Below are 19,335 nucleotides of genomic sequence, written 5' to 3'. Positions count from 1 at the left end.
ATACAAGTATATATTAATTAAAAGGATTGTATTGTTTATTCATTAGCATTTCAATAAAAGGACAATAGGTACATCATACAAAAGAAGACACAATATTTACACATAAAATGACAAACTAACAAAAATCCTTACATTTTATACTACAAAATTAAAACTAATATTACTTAAAACTACCTAACCCAAAACCCGTTCTATGTTATGCCCGGTCCAAAAGTCCCCATCACACTTGCAGCATTGCCGCGCTGTATGGCGATGGAGATCTGTTGGACCAGCCAAGACCCAGAACGGGGGTCGTTACCCCTCTCCCTCAGCCGCCGACCCAGATCCCTGAACAATTCGCCCGCCTCGCTGCACCAGGGTCCGGCCGTTTCTACAGCAACCGGCACAAAATCGTACGCCCCCTGCAACTCGGAGTACTTGGCGCGCTTACTTTTGGCCGCTATTTCTGCCGCCGAACCTGCCGCCTTAGATGGGACGCAGCTAATGTACTAACACATGTCGCATCCCATAAAAGGCAACGCCCCCTTCGCCAGGGAACCAAGGTGAGCCCGTCGGGTCTTTTCCCGTCCGCATATATTAATTTAATACCGTACCTACCTAAAGTGTCTATGGAACTTGCTAACTATGTAAACAAAAGTCACTAGTAAATTCATCATTCATAGACAATTTCAATATGGAAGTTTGTTTACACAGTTAGCAAGTTCCATGCAATGACACCTTACTTTGACAAAAATGGCGAGAAGTAGCAATGAACGTATTTTTATTACAAACATGGGAAAAAGGAATCAAGGACCTAATTTAATTACGCAGTAAAATACAGAATAACATTTCGCAACCGAACTCAGCACCGGAAGGTATGCGAATAAAAAGTTAATCTACAAAACTGTCGCGGTCGACTATTTGTAAGCGAGTTATTGCTCCCAAAGCACAGTAAACTATATTGTTTCAGTACGCTAGCTCTGTAGTTATTTAAGTTCACATCTTCATTCAAAAATTTATGAAAACAGATCATATAATTTCTAAGTAAAAGACGTTTGTGTCTTGGACGGATGGACAGACATGACCAAACTGTAATGATTGCGTTTTCGTCATTCTGGTTACAGAACTAAAAAATCCTATGTTGTCTTTTCCAGAATTTATTTGCAGCTTCAAGAAGAAATAATGTGAGAAAAGGTGTAACACGTAAGTATCGACTGTCTTTTTAACACATCTATACATGTGTAAATACCTAATTGATGTGAAAACAAGTCTGTTAATAAAAAAAAAAGTATTTTGTTTTAGTTGTTTATACTCGTCATTTTTACTAGTCACTAATCGCCAAGTTAAACCTCACCTTAAACTTCTTGTAAATCTTGTACATATTTGATGCTTACCTGAAAAAATAAAATTATTGATTGGGTACAAAAAGCTAGAAATGGATTCTCAGAAAATAATGTAATGTAACTGGTATGTTAATGTAGCTGGTTACTGACTGATTGAAAAAACCTTCGCTTAGTACTCCGTATCATGAGTAACCAAACAATAACAATAGGCGCTGGGTTACAGATCGGAGGTATTAACTTTTTGATAATTTTCCATAAGCATAAGAAAGAAGTAGGTTACAAGTCAGATTAAATTACCATTTTAAAATTAGATAGCAATTTTACCAGTTTCACAATACGTATTGTTTTAATAACATCTACTGGGCTCGAAGGGTGTAAGGTGGGTGAATTACTCGGAAAACTTCGAGCCGTGACGTTTGTCTGGGTTGTTCGGGCTGCGAATTCCCTCGTTGACCTGGTTGTGACAGTAATCTGAAATGGATTTTAGAGGGCCTATTCTCTCTGTCGCATGTATATCCGTACGTAAGTGTGACAGGGAGGCAACATGTCGCAAGTAGTTTGCGGTAAGGCCCTCAGGTATCAAAGATGTAGCCGTTAGTTTAGGTACTTAAGAACCCGAGTCAGAGACCCCACGTATGAATATCAGGATATCTAAACAAGTAAAAATTGGTTTTATTTGTTTGTTGTCCACTTACTACATTTTTGAAAATCGTGTGTAAATCGCCGTTTTAGGGTCCGAGACCGAGAGGACTCTAAATATACCTCAGAGCATATAATACTATATCTGTGAAATATACCTACCCGTAAATCTCTGGGTCTAATTGCAAGATACATGGGCGTCGTTTGATTTCGTTGAACCGATTGAGATAGTGTCCTTGATATTGGGGTAGGTATTTTCACTACTTCTTTTAATTCATGGTTGCAGATAAAATTACCTGCTGAAGAGTTACCGAGAATAGCTTACAACAAACTGGATAATAACCGGCTAGGTATGAATGTCTGTTTTAATTACGAGTACCTGTGATGTCCTAGACCTGACAAACGACGCTGGCCTGTAGAAACAAGATGTTAGATTTGCATAATGAATACTGTATGAAGAATTTTGTGGGAGATATATACTTACAAGTGTGGATAACTGTGGGCATGTGATGGAAGCGGTTATCGGGTAATAAAAGGATAAAGCGGCCGTCTCATTCTTTCGGGTGGTGTCGAAAAGAAGAACGATTGTAACTTTTTCCATCACACAGCCGCTGGTTGAAACTATGATAATATTTTTCTATGTATATGGATGGATAAACAATAAAGATTTGTTATCCGGATAAAAAAGTAGGCACCTTCACCTAGTTGACATAGTGTCATTTGCTAAAAGGCAGATTTAAATCTATTTAGGTACTTAACTTTTTAGATTAGGTCCATTCATAATTGGACGTAATTTAGCAAACAGGAACCAACCACACAATAATAAAATTGAAAATGAAAACTTAGTGTTAAAAATTAAGGAAAAATTAAATGGAGAATCAATGTGGGTTGGTTTCGGCTTGCAGAACTACGTCCAATTAGAGGTATGAAATAACATGAATGATGAAATTGATGGATGGACATTTAATTGTTACAGGTCAAAATTAAAAGAAGCATCCATAAATTTTCATTTGGCCAAAATTTACGACTCGAATCAGCATGATTCCACCATATCACGGTAAACACAACAACTTATATTTCGGAGGCTCGTATCTCGCTTCTGCTTTTACTCGAAATTCAACTTTGTTAAAATGGAACAAAGTCTTGTTTTTAACTAAAGGTGGTCGAGATAAGAGTTTGTGATGGTTACTAGAGGCAATTATGTTGTCAAGTGAAAATCAAGAGGCCGCGATAAGGCGCGTGGATGTAATTTGAGGCATCTTGATTGTTGTGCCAATCACTTACCGAACACTTACCCAAATGAACCAGTATAAGCATCTGTAGAATATTTTCTCTCTGTTAGTTTTTATTAAGGATCATGCTTATAGGAGACCTATATGAGAATGCCAGAATGGCTTCTAGTTATGGTCCATCCACTTTTCTAAACTCTCTTCTTCTTACACTATGGGTTCAATATGCGCTTGGAATCGCTGATGCATTGCGCATAAGGTATTATCGGCGCGATTCGGGAAATGAATTAGACGTTCACTAGATATGAAATAGTAATGATATGTGACGTTTCACGGCAAAAGGTACCCTATGGAGGTTGGCGATTACGCTATTATTAACGCCGGTTCAATATTATTGCGGCCACAAGGTACCTTTTGCCATGGAACTTCACATATCGTTACTATTTCATATCTAAGGAATGTCTAATTCATTTCCCGAATCGCGCCGTATCGTGATACAAACTAAAAATAACAAATTTTCTAGACGTTTTCATACAAAAAGATGAGTTTTCATTTGGTTTTCATATTTACTTATCGTTGGACTGGCCCGCGCTCGTATTGCAATGTGAAAGGCAACTGTTATGGCGCGACAGTGATGATTTCAGCCTTAATGCGTCTCTTAAGCGATCCCTCGTCGCCAATTACAGCTCAACTTGAGCAGTCAATAATAATCGAAGTCCAGTTTTCCGGTTAAAGACAATTCTATGGTGAGAAAATGTAAAAGTATTCCAAGTAAACGAATCTAACATCGTTCAGTTGAAGAAAGTTCAGTGACAATAGAGTTATACTGTAACTTTTACACCCAGGACAGTTATTCATCTAAGTTTAAGTTAAATATCGGTATACCTAGCCTTATATTATCAGCTTAGATTGTAGGTTAAAACTTTGTTCATTATAATCGTGTTCAATATAAGATTAATGATGTTCAATTTCAACGAATAAAAACTAAAGTCATAAAACAAAACCAGCCACTCGTACTTAGCAGCTTACAACAGCAAAATAATAATGCTACGATTTCTGAAATCTCCTTCGACAGCGAATTTCAATAGCTATCCGATGCCTATAACCATATCGTAAAAGAAATTGTATGTTAGGAGTTAGGAGGATGAGTAAAATTACATCGAGTGCAATAATAATAATAGTTTTGCGTTGTGCGCACAGAATTTTAAACTCGTTTTGGTTCTCGGCACGCGTCTCCGAACTTTCGTACACTTACTCTTCTAAGCTCATATCTAATAGATTTATACAATTGCAAAAACAGTCTTATTGTATAGTGTATAAAGTTATTTTTTCTAATATTGTAATAGAAGCAGAAGAGGTTGAAAAACTAGATGGCATTTTTATTAAAGTGACGAGACACGAATCGCGCAAATCTCTTTCAAATGTTTGTGTCATTTGGGATGATGGTGGCTTGAAGGCTTTTTGAGTGCTTGTAATATTGAACTAGCTCTGATATTAAAAGTAATCGCTTGTTGGAGATCATTTATTTTACTATATATACAAAACTGGAATACCTACGTAAGTAATCATGTGAATAAATATTTTTAGGGTTCCGTACCCCAAAAGGAAAAAAAGCAACAGCAGTATCTAATTTAAGATAACAGGAGAAAATTGGCCATTTAATTTACAGATAAACTTATAAAATGGTAAAAAAATATTTGTAAGAAAATTGTGTGATTATACTTTCCCTTAGGGCGTGATTTAAAAATTTAAAAGTGACATCGAAAATTGATGCGGCTGCCAACTCTGTAAGCATAATGTCAAATGTAGTATGGTAAAGATAACTCAAATGCCACCTGCAACGACGAAAACAGTATAATTGCTTTCAAACGGAATGGAAACATATTTTGTTATTGTGAAATGCACGTCACATACAGACAGCGGAGCTCAATTAATTCCGATTTTTTGTCGCCACTGTTTGTCGAGATAAACGATTTGATTCCGGCTTAACGGACGCAAGCGGGTCTGCTTAAACTGACTTTTATTAATGAGGTTGGTTTAAAATGCGAGTGAGGAAGAGTGCGATTAATACTCTCGGGACAATTGGATCCATTGCGCAGATTAACGGAGAGCAACCATTGTGTGCAGGCGCCTGGCGTGTGCTGGAGTGTAACGTCTAGTAACTTAGTTTGTTAAGACCGACGTGTTTTTATTTTTCACAAAATAGGACTTGTGTTTTTATTTTTCACAAAATACATGAACATATGTGACGTCCCAGTTTAAAGCATATTGAGTATAAGGATCCTTTAGACATGGACGCCACATATTATGACATTTTATTGGAGAAGGCTGTTTGTACAAGAGGATGATGATAAAGATGGAGTAATATATTTTTACATTGTCTTAATCAATTATTAAAAGTATTAAAAATAATTTGAGATTATTAGATTTCAAATACCTACACTCCAGTGCGATTGCAAGTTTAAGTTTGCCTCAGACGCTATAGGGCATCCAATATTTAGCACAAGATCGACACCTTCAGTGCCAAGCGCGTAAGTGTAGGGAACAACATTGTTTTGATTCTATTCAAATGTTTGTCTACATATATTCAACATATTCGAAGATTACCTTTCATCCTAAAGGGGAACACATATTCTTTGTACTATTCCCCTTAGACTTGTGTTGTGATATACATAAGTATAATCCTACGAGACGTTCCCAGTCGTCGTGAGATGTGGGTGTTAGTTTGCACTTTTCCATTGCAATCCCATTTTCTGCGTTGTGTATGGAATCTTAAACGCGGTTGTTACAAGCACGGCGGCACAGATAAGCTATAAACGTATTGAGATTGAGCGGCTATTAACGTCAATGTAATCTAACTGAAATAAAGCGTTTACACGTGTCGAATTTTAAACATGATTGGGTTTACCTTATTTAGTTTAAATGTATGGCATTGTACAGAAAAAGTAATAGATAGGTACAGAGAAATCATAAATATAACTTCAGTTAATAATCCACTTGAGACTTGAGAGCTTCATCGTTTAGTTTTATCACTTTTATCAGGTCTTCCTCCAGTATATCGAGTAGGTAGATGAGCACTCTTGCTTGGAAAATATCTTGGATACTCTGCTCCTCGAGACCACAATGACACTCAGGTGACTTTGAAATGATACTACGATTTTACAAAAACTTGAGTCTTATATTTTACCGGTAGAGTATACATTTAAGTACCTAACACATAAACGAAATAACCCATTGCGTGTGTGTCTCTGCATGTCATCAATAAGCATGGCGCCTGTTTCACAGCCAGATTAATTGTCCCCGTCTATATTATGTTTGTGATACTCGTTTTCGGTGCTCTGGGGTCCGAGTTTTGAATTTCGAGCGTTCGATTTCGTCACTCGAGAATCGGTGGAAAACAGCGAAGTGCTAATTTTTGAAATACGAGCGATAGAAATAGGGAATCATGTGATATTGGCCACTCGTTTTCAATTCTATTAGTAGAATTTAAAGGCCGGGTACTGGAGATATCATTGAACGAAATACACGAAATCGGTCGAAATTCAAAAATCGGCCCCCTGAAGAATTATGGCAGAAGTAATATATCAACATTTTTAACTCTTTCATTGAAAATATTTGGTCAAACGCATTATCATCACGGGCTATCAAACATGATAACATTTTGTTTATGTGTGCGAGAGCGCATCTTATTAGATAGATCATGTCAGTTGCGTCCCATCACAATCCCCATGGACGTGTACAACCATTTACATGGTGAACATGTTTTGTAAACATAATGTACCTATTACATATCTTAGTACAACTAAATTTAATGATTTAGCCAACGAAAGCTGCCTTTTTCATTTGTTCCTCTCCGGCCAGAGTTCTAAAATATCTTTCATTAGACCTTTGAAATAAAGAATTAAGCTCGGAATACAGTTCGGTAACTACGCATACTTAACTTTTATCGTTAACGTCTCGTTCCTAATAACCCTCCCCAAAACCTGCAATCAAAGTCAATAGACGAAAATTGCACACAGAGGAATGGCAAAACCAATTTTCCCTTGTGACAAAAATTAGTTTTCAAGAAAAAAACAATGTGCAGAACAAAGGTCTGCAATCACAATATCAACAATGAAATCACTTGATTAGAACCAACTAACTTATTAAAGTTTGGGACTTTTTCGTTTAGTAAACAGTTCGGTATCGTCACTATTAGATTAAAGAAAAGTTTGGAAAAATACATTCAAGATTATTGTGGGGGTTATTTCTATGCATACCTATAAGTGAAGAATGTAGGAAAATACATAATCACACATAAGTGAAGAATGTAGGAAAATACATAATCACACATAAGTGAAGAATGTAGGAAAATACATAAGGTCGTATGAAGATATAAAGTCTAAGGATCACGAAGGAGGTGTTTCACCTTACAAAATATACCTTCGAAAAACATTATCCTCTTTTTTGTCAGCCAGGTAAAAATTGCATGTTCCTAACCGACATGTTAATTTAATACCATTGGCCGTTTATTAAGACCGAGCGAAGACAAATACTTGGTAGTCATTCGCGTGGAAAACGTGTTAGTATAACTCACTTGGAAAAAGCAAAAAGAATTGTTTTCGTACAAAAAAGGAGGCTGATTCACAGTGGGATTCGGTACCATAAATTCAGGCGGAGACTTTCGTTATAGGGTCCCAATTTTTTAACCAACTTCAAAATAGAAAGATGTTCTTGATTTTAATGTAGGTATGATTTTTGGCAATGCTGAAACATTTATTATTGGCGAATAATTAAGATTAAAATAAATTTATTCAAGTCGTGAGCGATGTGACGGGTATAAAAAAATATTAAAACATGATTGCCAGATGCCAGAGACAGACAGGCGTTAATAGTTAAGTAATCGTGGAGATTCAAATCGCGTCATATTTCGAGGTTATGGTACCCAGTAGCCAGTGTTCATTTAGATGCTATCGCTGTGATAGTCGATGGCCGCCTTCAGAATCGAATACAGAATACACACATTATTTTATTACCTCTACTTACCGAGTAAAAGCCTTTTTATTGCCATTTTGACTCTGGAACCGTAAAATTAATCTCTTTCACTTGAAAACAGTTTTTGTTATACTGTAAAAGCCAATGTCCTGCTGCCTACCATACAGCGCAGGCAGTATTCCCAAACAGTTTTGCGTTGACAGCCCACTTTGTCAGAAAACTTGACCAGTGACGGTATTTAGCCCCTTTTTCAATTTTATATTGATACAAAAGAAAAGACTTGTAATATTGGAAATGTCGGCGGCCGATCGTAAGATCAGACAGATCGTAATGTTCCTGTGTATTGATTTGAGGATAGTCACATTAAACCAATATATAGGTAAGATAGGATCGTTAGGTTGCTTCAGATGCCCGAAGGGCAAACTGTCCAGAAATAACTCAGGGAACGTCTAACTCAGTCAAAGATTTTCACGTTTCACGATATGCCTAGGAATTTCACGATATGCCTGATCTTACGATCGGCCGTCGACAGAAATATTGAATGAATGAATGAATGAAATGTATTTATTTGTCAGAATATGGTACATTGATGTATGGTATATTGATGTATTGTATTCATATAGGTGGATCTGATGAGTCTACTTTGAGACCTAACTTCAAATAGTCGACGTACCGAAATACCAAACATAATTTGTACCTATAAGTCTGTTTTGCCAAAACATTAGGATTTTATCGAGCAGGTTGTTAAGGGTCCATAATTTCTGAATGTTTACTGCACGCAAATAAAACTGGTCTTATTCTTATCAAGAACTATGCTCATGAATTAAAAGCTTTATATCTCAGTTTAAAAATACTTAGGTGAAATAAAAAGTGTTGATTATTTTGCTGTGTCAGTTCAGTTCACTAAAATAATCAAAATAATGGCATGAGGACAATGATGTTAACTATTGAGACAATACGGACACTTTACATAAGTAAGAAGTACATATAAAGATACTTGTTTATATTGTTCTTATTCAAACCTAAGATATAACTTCAAAATTTTGTACAGAGTATTGTATTGTAATTATAAATCCGTGATTTATACTCGTAATACCTAATATAAATATGAAAGAAAAAGTATAAAAGAGATAATATTGAAATCTTGATATCTATCTGCAATTTTCAAGCATTTTCCAGCTAATAATGAAAGAAAAATAATAACACAATGTTGTTATTTTTCTTAAAGCCACTTGTGTCTCAAATACAATTAGGTACAGTCTTTTTCTCAAGCTATTACAAATAAACCAGTACAGTAGCACCGCCAGCTCGGTTTACACAAGTGTAGCTAGTGGTTGTCATTACAACTAATGCCATAGAGTAGAGACATAAGTACTTAAGCTTAGAGTGCGCACTCCGTAGGTACATGGCTTTCTTTGCTTATTAATAAATTGTTTGGGAGGTATCTATGCTAAAATATATTATCAATAGGTTTTAATCTCGCTTATAACTTAATATTTAATTTATTACAATAATCTTATTATACATAAGTTTTCGCAAAGCTGCAAGCTGGCTTAAAACTTATTACAATTGTTTTTTTGACCGAGCGTTAGCGAAAAAATGCTTTCATATGTCCGGATGTTCTACTCTACATGTCATAATTCTTACTGATTTAATATTTAGTACCCCAACCTCGTGTAAACTCAACATGAAAACACATACTCGTAACCTTTATTTCCCAACTTCTCCCATTATTAGTTTTTTTTTAAATCAGAGTTGGATGCAATCTCGGTTTCTCACCGTCGATTGCCTCCTTCGAGTCTTCGCTTCGTTATTTTATTCGGCACAAACTTCCTTGCAGTTGAAGCGTTCAGGTTTAAAAGTTTGCGGCGTTGGGTGCACCAGTGCAGTAAAAATTGAAAGTTACTAATACAATGTATTTTGTTACAGTTGAAGATGCTTGGCTAAGAGACAGAAAATTCGTACCAGCTCAATCTGAAAGCGTATTATGTTCGCGCTTATCGTTCAAGATACAACATGATTAGAAATCGTATATAGCATTTTTGGTGCAGCAAAGTGGTGCTAACGGAATTAGTATAGATAAGTCCAACTGAAAAGGTAAATTAAGGTTAATATTAACGTAATTAACGCTACTTAAGTAATCATTAGGGATGAAATTGTTTATACCAATTTTGTTAACACCACTATGCGGCACCGAAAATGCTATAAAATATTATTTATTGACTATTTTCAATGTCTGAGCATAATATAGCGCTCGTTTCTCTTTGACGTGCGATGTTAGAAAGTGACGTCATCATGTAATTTTTAAGAAATAACAGTAAAGGAATAATAACGGGTTATAACAACAATTTGCAAAAAGTATGCGTTGGCCGAGAATCGAACTCGGATCAACTGCTTGGAAGGCAACTATGCTGACCATTACACCACCAACGCATATTGTCGACAAACCAAAATAATAATTTACCCCGGCATTTTGAGGCTTCTTTACATAGGTGTGTGACTGTTTGCTTATTAATCTTATTATTGATATGGAAAATGAGTTCCTGCCACATTTGAATACCTGCCGTAACAATTTAAAGTTAAGTTTTGGCTATCACTTTACGTATCTAATGTAGTGTAACTACCTATAAAACTGAATTTATCCTAAATATATAAGTATCACATTGAAAAGCAATGTGTTGGCTGAGAATGGAATATTATTCTAGAAACTCTAGAAATTTTACATTACTGTAGATTCCTTGAATTGAAGTAATTAGTTAATAAAATTCCCGTAATTAATAATTGTAGACCCAAGTATTCAGAGATTTTATGGGTATTTGTAACTGTCGCGCGGTTTGTTATGAAATGTCTCCAAATTACATTACCAGATAAACTTGAAATAGATTAGTGAATAGATCTTAATCAGCGACAGCTGTCTGTGTAAATGTTAGCATAGTTCTTACACGTAGGTTTAGCGTCTCTAAACGCACTTATTTACTTAAGAATAAAGTATATTTTGGATGAATACCGGTCTAAATGTGTTTACAAAGTTGGTGTTCAATGTTAATATAACTCAAAACAGCTACATTTAATACTTACTACATTTTAATAATATATTAAAAAAAGACAAGACATTTTGCTCTAAACTCACTAAGATATATACGGGTAGGTACTCAACGTAGATTAGGTACTTAACTTCACTTAATACATGCATGAATTACTTCTCGGATGAAGTACAGGTTTTCTCCCAACGTTGTCCTTCCTCCTATTACCTCTTTACGTTTAAACCGCTGAACCAATTTAGATGAATTATCATATAGTTTGGGAAAGGTATAAGGTTGTTTAAATCAATTATCATCATGTTTCCACGCAAACGAGTTCGCGGGTAGAACCTAGTAGACAAAAACATATTAGCTTCAGGGTCCTCCCCACTGTCATTGTCTCTTCTTCGTCATCTTAAAAGATACTCATAATTATATGATATGTCTATATTATACAATACTTCTTCTCTGTCGTATCGCTCTTGACAAAGCCGTCGTGGTCACGTTGAGGCGTGCGCACCGGTAGTAGAGGCGGACAGAGCTCTTCTCACGATCTCCCGCCATCTCTCCCTGTTGGCAGACTGTCTGCTGGCACAGTCAGATACGCGGTATCCCACTGCGGATTTTACTTGATCAGTCCAGCGCAACGTCACACGTTTAGGGGGTGGGAGGGGGTCAAGAAAATGTGACATGTTATAACATGGGGGAGGGGGGAGTCACAAACATTGTGACGTCATTTTAACTTCATCACTATTCATCAGTAAACGAAAATTAATTTATATTTTTTTATGCGCTGTACATTTAAATAATGAGGTTTTGGAAGTAGGTAATTTTCGTTCCTAATTGGTTTTGTGTTATAACTTATAAAATTGCTAATATATCTTTTACCAAAAATATTTTTTTATTAAAAAAATAATGCCGAGTTAGTATTGCCGATTTCGTTGAAAACAAAATTGCCTAAAATGTGATGTCACACCAGGTGGGGAGGGATTTGCAAAGTGTGACCAAGTGTGACAAGGAGGGGGGGAGGGGTCAAAAAACCTAGAAATTCGTGTGACGTAATTAATGGATGATCCCATAGGTGATCTGCCGCGCGATCTATTTCCCTCCACTCTTCCTTATACGACCAGTCGCTCTATTGAGTCGTTATCTCGCCTAGAGACATTACATAATATTATACAATACAGTCCTAAGTAATCTTAGCCTAGTCATTTGATTAATGTAGCTGAGACTGAATCCGACATTAGTCTCCGGTAGTCTGTGGTCTTATCCTAATCTTGACGACGTCATTACGATGGAACGAGCTTTACTACATATCTCTATATTTTATGGAATCTCATCACGTAAGTAGTACCTACCTATTGCTCGAGAAAATGATTAACATACTTAGAACCTCTGTCATTTTGTAATTGATAGTTCGCATTCGTGGATTACTAATATGTTGCATAAAATTTATTGTCATATTTTACTTTCGCATAGCAACCCTTGGCATCATTTCGCAGAATTACTTTTTGCATAAGTTTCATGGCATACTGTTGTTTCGCACAATTTTGTAAAGCAGAATAATGCAATGGCATAATCTCAATTTGAAGAATAATACTATAATCGAATAATTGTTTTGCCGAAAATTGCGTCGCATAATATGTACTTGGCATACTGTTTTTTCGCACAATTTCCTTAGGCAGAATAATTCATTGGCATACTGTTGATGAGAATAATATTTTGATGGATAGTTAGTTTCTCGCCGAAATATAACTATTTTCATGGGATATAATGTTTAATCGATATAAAAGCTATTCGATATAACGTTTACTGGATATAATGAATATTTGTTATAAGTATTTATGGTATAATGTATTCAAATGTATAATAATAAGTTGAGGTTATAATAAAAAAAGTCGGTTCTGGCGCTTCGCCGGCCGCTACCGCGGCACGCTCGCTTCGCTCGCTCGGCTCGCGCGCTGTAGGGTCGCAGTTCTACCTAACACTCCTCCTCGCTTCGCTCGTCGTCGTACCTAACTGAGACCTGCCTTAAGTTCGAATACGTAGGTTGTTATAATAGTAGTAAATATTACAAATTATACCAGTACTACATTATGCCAACTGAGCGTTATATCGAACTTAATTATATACGCTGTTAATGTTAGATTAGAAGTTGTTATATTACAAGTTCATTATACTTGACGATAGTTAGACTCTTTAAGAATATACCATGTATTGTTATAGCAAAAGTGCATTATGTCCCTCAGTCGTTATATCGACTAAAAATATATCAAAAGTTGTTATATGGACCGTTACGCACCCTCTTTTGAGTAGGGGTCGCAGTTCTAACCTAACCTAACCTACAGTTCTGGCAACAATTTCTTTTGTGTAGGGGTCGCAATTGTAACCTAACCTAACCTATAGTTCTGGCAGCAATTCCTTTTATTTAGGGGTCGCAGTTCTAACCTAACTTAACCTGTAGTTCTGGCAGCAATTCCTTTTGTGTGGGTTCAGTCAGCGACATGAGTATTATGCGGTAACAATTTCGGCAGAACTTTTATTCTGCTGCATAACATTCTGCGAAATTCAAGTCTACAATATGAGCAATATGCCATAAGAAATTCGGTGGAATGTAATTTATGCTACATACAATTCTGCGTATGTAAAATCGACGATAGTAGTATTCTGCTATTCAAAATTCTGCCAAATGAATGTTATGCGACATGACAGTTATGCTAATTATACAATTATGCAAAAGTATCATTCGGTTAAAAATGTTTCTGCGAAACCTGCTATGCGAAGTGTATTTCGGACAATCGATATTATGCAAGATAAAGGGAAGCCCGCATTCGTCACAGCCGTAGAGGATAAGATTTTAAATGTACTTACTACGACGAAGTACGGTTGGATTCTTGGATTACTTTGATCCGTAATGTTGACAATCCAATTTTTTTTTAAACTGTAAGCAATTTGTTTCTGAACGCTTTCATCATGCTTTTCTTTTCTATTATTAGGTTGCCAAATACATTATAGAATTCTTAAGCTCGGGTTCAAAAATCAAGTCTCTATCCCTCTTATCCGATAACCAATGTTAAATACCTACCCCGCGATTCAAAATAAGTACCTAGTTGCAGAGTGGCTACCGCGAAAACCGAAATTCGCAAATTGCGGGGATCTTTCTCTTTTACTCCAACGAAGGCGTAATTAGAGTGAGTAGCCCAGTTTACGGTGCTAAAGTGCTCAACAATTTTGTCGACCGTTCTGACAATAAAGCTAAGTTTGTGTTCGGTACATGCTGACGGCACTGTACTGTAACACTCATATCCGGCTTTTCAGACAGTGAGAGCACGTTTCACGTCGTGATGAGGCTGATTTTCATGACAACTGTGATTATGTGATATAGAATTTTGATGGGAAGCATTTATCCGATCCGTCCGATCTGTATTTTTTCACAGGGTGGGCGCATATATTCGTTGCAAGGAATTGGATACTCAAATGCAAAGTTTTTGCCGCAATCAGTATTTGTAAATAAAACTCCCATACGAGAAAAACGTGGTTGCAAAAACGAACGAACACCCACCATTTATATTCGGCGCCCGGTTATGTGACTTGAGTGCGTAAACCGCGAAAGACGATATCCAGAGTTCTTATGTTATCTTTGAGTGATTAATAATGGTTTGGGTTACAATTTAACGGTGGTTACGGGTAGCAAATAAACCTTGATCTTTTAGTTTCAACGAACATTTTTATCCGTTTTTGGAAGGATTACAATTAAAAAAAAAACCTTTTGGTTATTGAAGAAATTTTAGTCACAGAACTAAAAAACCGAATCCAGTTATCCATCAGTAACTGGACACTGATACACACTTGCTTGGTTTTTTTTATTATTTAGGGTTCCGGGGGCAAAAGGGCAAAAACGGAACCCTTGTCATTTCGTCACTTCCGTCCGTCCGTCCGTCTGTCTGTTCGTATATTTATCACACCCATTTTTAACATAGTGGCCCACCACTTCATCAGAATAAAATCGTAGATCGTAATCATTTAACCGCGGTGTTAAGAAGTCATGTTTAATCTGATAATGACCGCTTGTTACAAATGAGAGCGATCACTCGGAATGCTTTTAAAATTGCTTGCTACAGTTATATGTATGATAACATCTGTACAGTCATAGTCATAAACATATTACTATGAGAAATGTTCATCTTATTTGAGAAAAAATAAATTATGGGTTGGTCTTTTTAACCCCCGACGCAATAAGAGGGGTGTTATATGTTTGACATCAATGTCTGTCTGTTTGTGGCATCATAGCTCTTCAACGGATGGACTGATTTCGATGCGGTTTTACGTGAAAGCGAGTTTCCTTGCGGTTCTTAGCTATGTTTGATCAAAATCGATCTAGCAGTTCTGTTCTAAAATAATGTAGGTATTTACTTAAGACATTTTTGGAATATTTTTTTATGGGATAATGCGTAGGGGGTTGTTTAATAGTTATCAACTTTATAATAGGTAGATATGTATGTGTTATAGGTTTTGCTATTCGTTAATTAAAAATATTCGAAAAAATCTAATCAGAATTATATATGTAGTATGGGACAGGGATCCAAATTAAACAGCTGATGGCGTATGACTGATTTATTCCATCTCATGCATATCTCCAAGTACCCACATTATATTTATAAGCATACCCACTACATCTCCCTTCTTTTACAATGCCTAAACTAAGGTCTTTGAACTTGACTGTTAACCTATCATGCCATTTAATACTAGAGCAAATCTAATACAATATATTGGTACACATAAGTAACAAAAGTATACATATATTACATGCCTCCTATCTTTCCCCATATTATTAATATTTATTTACTTATTATGCTACTTATCTATTCGTACTACCTTATACATGAATAACAGTGCATCCATCTTTCGAAATTTAAACAAATTATAAAAGTGGTATATAATTAAGAAGAAATCATGTTATACTCTAACAGTTATATTAGAGAAACAATAAAATGATCATAATTTTAATAATAGTAACTCAACCATTTAACTATACATCAAGTTACGTGTAATATTATTTTTCGAATATTAAATATTACATTTTAAGGAACAATGGAATTTAGACTGTGCGTCTCTAACTTAAAGTTCGAAATTGCTTAACATACACCTCACGTTTGTAAAGAATACAATGTTTTAGTGACATTAAGGAAAATTAATTAATTAATACCGTTGAGGCGGTTGTACAACTCTGCCACTTCGAGTTACATAATACCCATTAGACGAAGTCGATGGTTGCGGGTCGGGCCTGGTGGTCGCGGCACCGGTTGCCGATCCCTGAAACTGGTCCCAGTCCAAATAACCCCGCGTATGGCCAGTGTTAGGTTGACTACGATTAGCTAACTCGCTGGTTGTGTCTGGGACTTTCAATATATGCTGACGGTTCCTTCTGTAAACTCCTCCATCGTTAGTTCGTAGCCAGTACGAACGACCGTCTTGAGCTTGATTAACTATTTGTGACTTAACCCACTCTTTATTTTGCTTCACGCGTACCGTATCATTTGGATTTAATTTTTGTAAGGGCCTAGTGCCACGATCATAATTTGATTTATAATTATTTATCCGTGCGGATCTCTCATCTTTAAATAAACGACGATCAATCGTGCGCGGTTTTAACAACGCATCTGTTACCGGTAAACGTGTTTTTAAACTTCGACTCATTAATAATTGAGCTGGAGAGTATGTTTCTCCTGTCACCGGTGAATTTCTGAAATTTAGTAAACCTAGGTACCAATCACTCCCTGTTTCATATGCTTTTATCATTAATCCCTTAATTGTGCGTACGTTGCGTTCCGCGAGACCATTCGATCTCGGGTACAAAGGTGAACTGGTAACATGGGAAAATTCCCATTGTTTACAAAACTCTTTAAACTCCATAGATGTAAATTGAGTCCCGTTGTCGGTGACCAATTTTTCTGGTATCCCGTGCCGACTAAACATTTGTTTAAGTGATTCAATTACGGTACCACTTTGTAAGTTATTTAAACAACTAATTTCAACAAACTTTGAAAAATAATCTACCACCAGTAAAAACTGTTTGCCTTTAAACTCAAAAATGTCACCCGCTAGTACTTGCCACGGGCGCTCGGGCACCTGATGCGGCTGCAGCGGCTCGCGTGCGGGCGCCGCGCGGTGTCGCTGGCACGTCTCGCACGCCAGCACGGCGCGCTCCACGTCCCGGGCCATGCCGGGCCACCACATCACTCCGCGCGCTCGCCTCTGGCACTTATCCACCCCCAGGTGGCCCTCATGAACTCGACGCACCATCTCTTTGCGCAACAAAGCCGGTATCACAATTCTCTCATTTCTAAATACAATACCGTTCACATCGTGAAGCTCGTCATGCACGTCCCAGTATGGCTTCACAATATCCTTGACCTCTCTTTTATTATTGGGCCATCCGTTATGATAGTATTCACAAATCGCCATCAGGACGGGGTCCCTCAATGTGTCCTCCTTTATTTTACCTAGCATTTCGGTTGTCGCCTCCACATTATTATATAACATGTTAACATGCACCACTACATCCTTACACACATCACTATCGACGCCCACCTCGCTAGGCGCTCTGGACAATGTGTCCGCAATAAACATCTCCTTTCCGGGCTTATAGCGAAGATCAATATTATAATGCTGCAATTTTAAAAGCATGCGCTGGAGGCGCGCCGGTGTTTCGTTAAGTGGTTTTCTCATGATAGCTTCCAGCGGCTTATGGTCGCTTTCCACACTAATCACATTATGCCCATAAATATATTGGTGAAATCGAGTGCACCCGAAAACCACTGCGAGCAGCTCGTTTTCGATTTGCGCCCAGCGCGTCTCCGCAGGCGTGAGCGTGCGCGCCGCATAGGCGACGGGCCGCCCGCCCTGTATCAGACAAGCGCCCAGGCCGCGCGAACTCGCATCTACTGATACACACACTGCTTCGTGCGGCGAATAGTACGCTAATACTGGACTACTACTTATTTTTGACTTTAATTCTTTGAACGCGTTGTCATGAATGTGGAGCCACTCAAATTGAACATTTTTTGCTAATAGACTACGCAACGGAGCCGATATCTCTGAATATTGAGGTATGAATCTCGAAAGATAATTAGTAACCCCCAGAAACCGCTCGAGATCTTTCTTATCAGTGGGGTTTGGCAAGTTAACTATTGCCTTCACCCGACTATTATCTGGTTTCATACCATCGGCATTAAAACTGTGACCTAAAAAAATTATATCAGACACCTCCCATACAACCATTTCCAGTCGCCGTTACGACGCGGTGTAGACACATCTTGTGTCGACACCGTCTGTTTCGGTCACAATTCCAGTCGCAGAGTCGTCGCCGTGTCGACACAGTTACCAGAAATGGGGAAGGGTCGACACATGACACAAAGTGACCTAAAGTGTGGTCGCCGTGTGCACACATTGTTTCGAGTTTGCGACTACTTTTTGCCAATATCATTCGTTCATTCGTTCATTTTGTTCCTGTCAAATGGAAACTGTCAGATGGAAAAATAGTTAAATAAAAATAAGTGACATTAATACGCCATCTCTAAAACGGATTACAAGACGTAATTATATATTGTTTGCATTTATATTACAATAGGACTTAAATTATAATGGGGAATTAAACTGCTCGAGTGATTTGATAAACTAAGTGTAATATAATCAACGCGCCACCACATTGTTTCAGTTTAGCCGGAAATAAAATTGTTTACTTCTCAGTGCCTGTGTTCATAACTATATTATTTGATGCATTTTTAGTACTTCGATGCGTATACTATACTTAAATAACAGAAATAACGCTTTACATACTACGAAACTTGTTAATTATGATGTATAAATATGGTTTAAGGCTGAGAAATATTGCAGTCACAAAGTAGTCGCAAATGTTTCGACTTTGTGTCGACTCTGTGTAGACACATGACACGCGCTGTCAAAAGTAATAACAAAGTTACTGGATTTACAAAATGGCTCCTTGTGTTCATTTGTTTTCAGATATTCTCAAAGTGTAAAAATGCCGTGGTCAGAGATGGGACTTAATAGATTAACTGTTTATTCGACTAATTAATGGAATAAAAAAAGTTAATCCTCAAATTTTAATCGCGATTAGTTTAGTCGACCTAA

At 37.0% G+C, this 19,335-nt stretch overlaps 1 protein-coding gene and 1 non-coding gene across 2 annotated transcripts in view; both read right to left on the bottom strand.

The window, feature by feature from the left end:
* LOC134667913 (monocarboxylate transporter 10-like) overlaps nucleotides 1-19,335 on the bottom strand; it is a 159,680-nt gene that overhangs the window by 78,473 nt on the left and 61,872 nt on the right. The gene's annotated exons all lie outside the window — the stretch shown is intronic.
* On the bottom strand, nucleotides 10,526-10,597 carry Trnag-ucc (transfer RNA glycine (anticodon UCC)). Its single transcript has one exon. It is a non-coding gene; the product is annotated as a tRNA-Gly (tRNA).

The sequence above is a fragment of the Cydia fagiglandana genome, chromosome 10 (genome assembly GCF_963556715.1).
Source record: "Cydia fagiglandana chromosome 10, ilCydFagi1.1, whole genome shotgun sequence".
Taxonomy (NCBI): Eukaryota; Metazoa; Arthropoda; class Insecta; order Lepidoptera; family Tortricidae; genus Cydia; species Cydia fagiglandana.
This window is presented reverse-complemented; position numbering and strand designations above follow the sequence as displayed.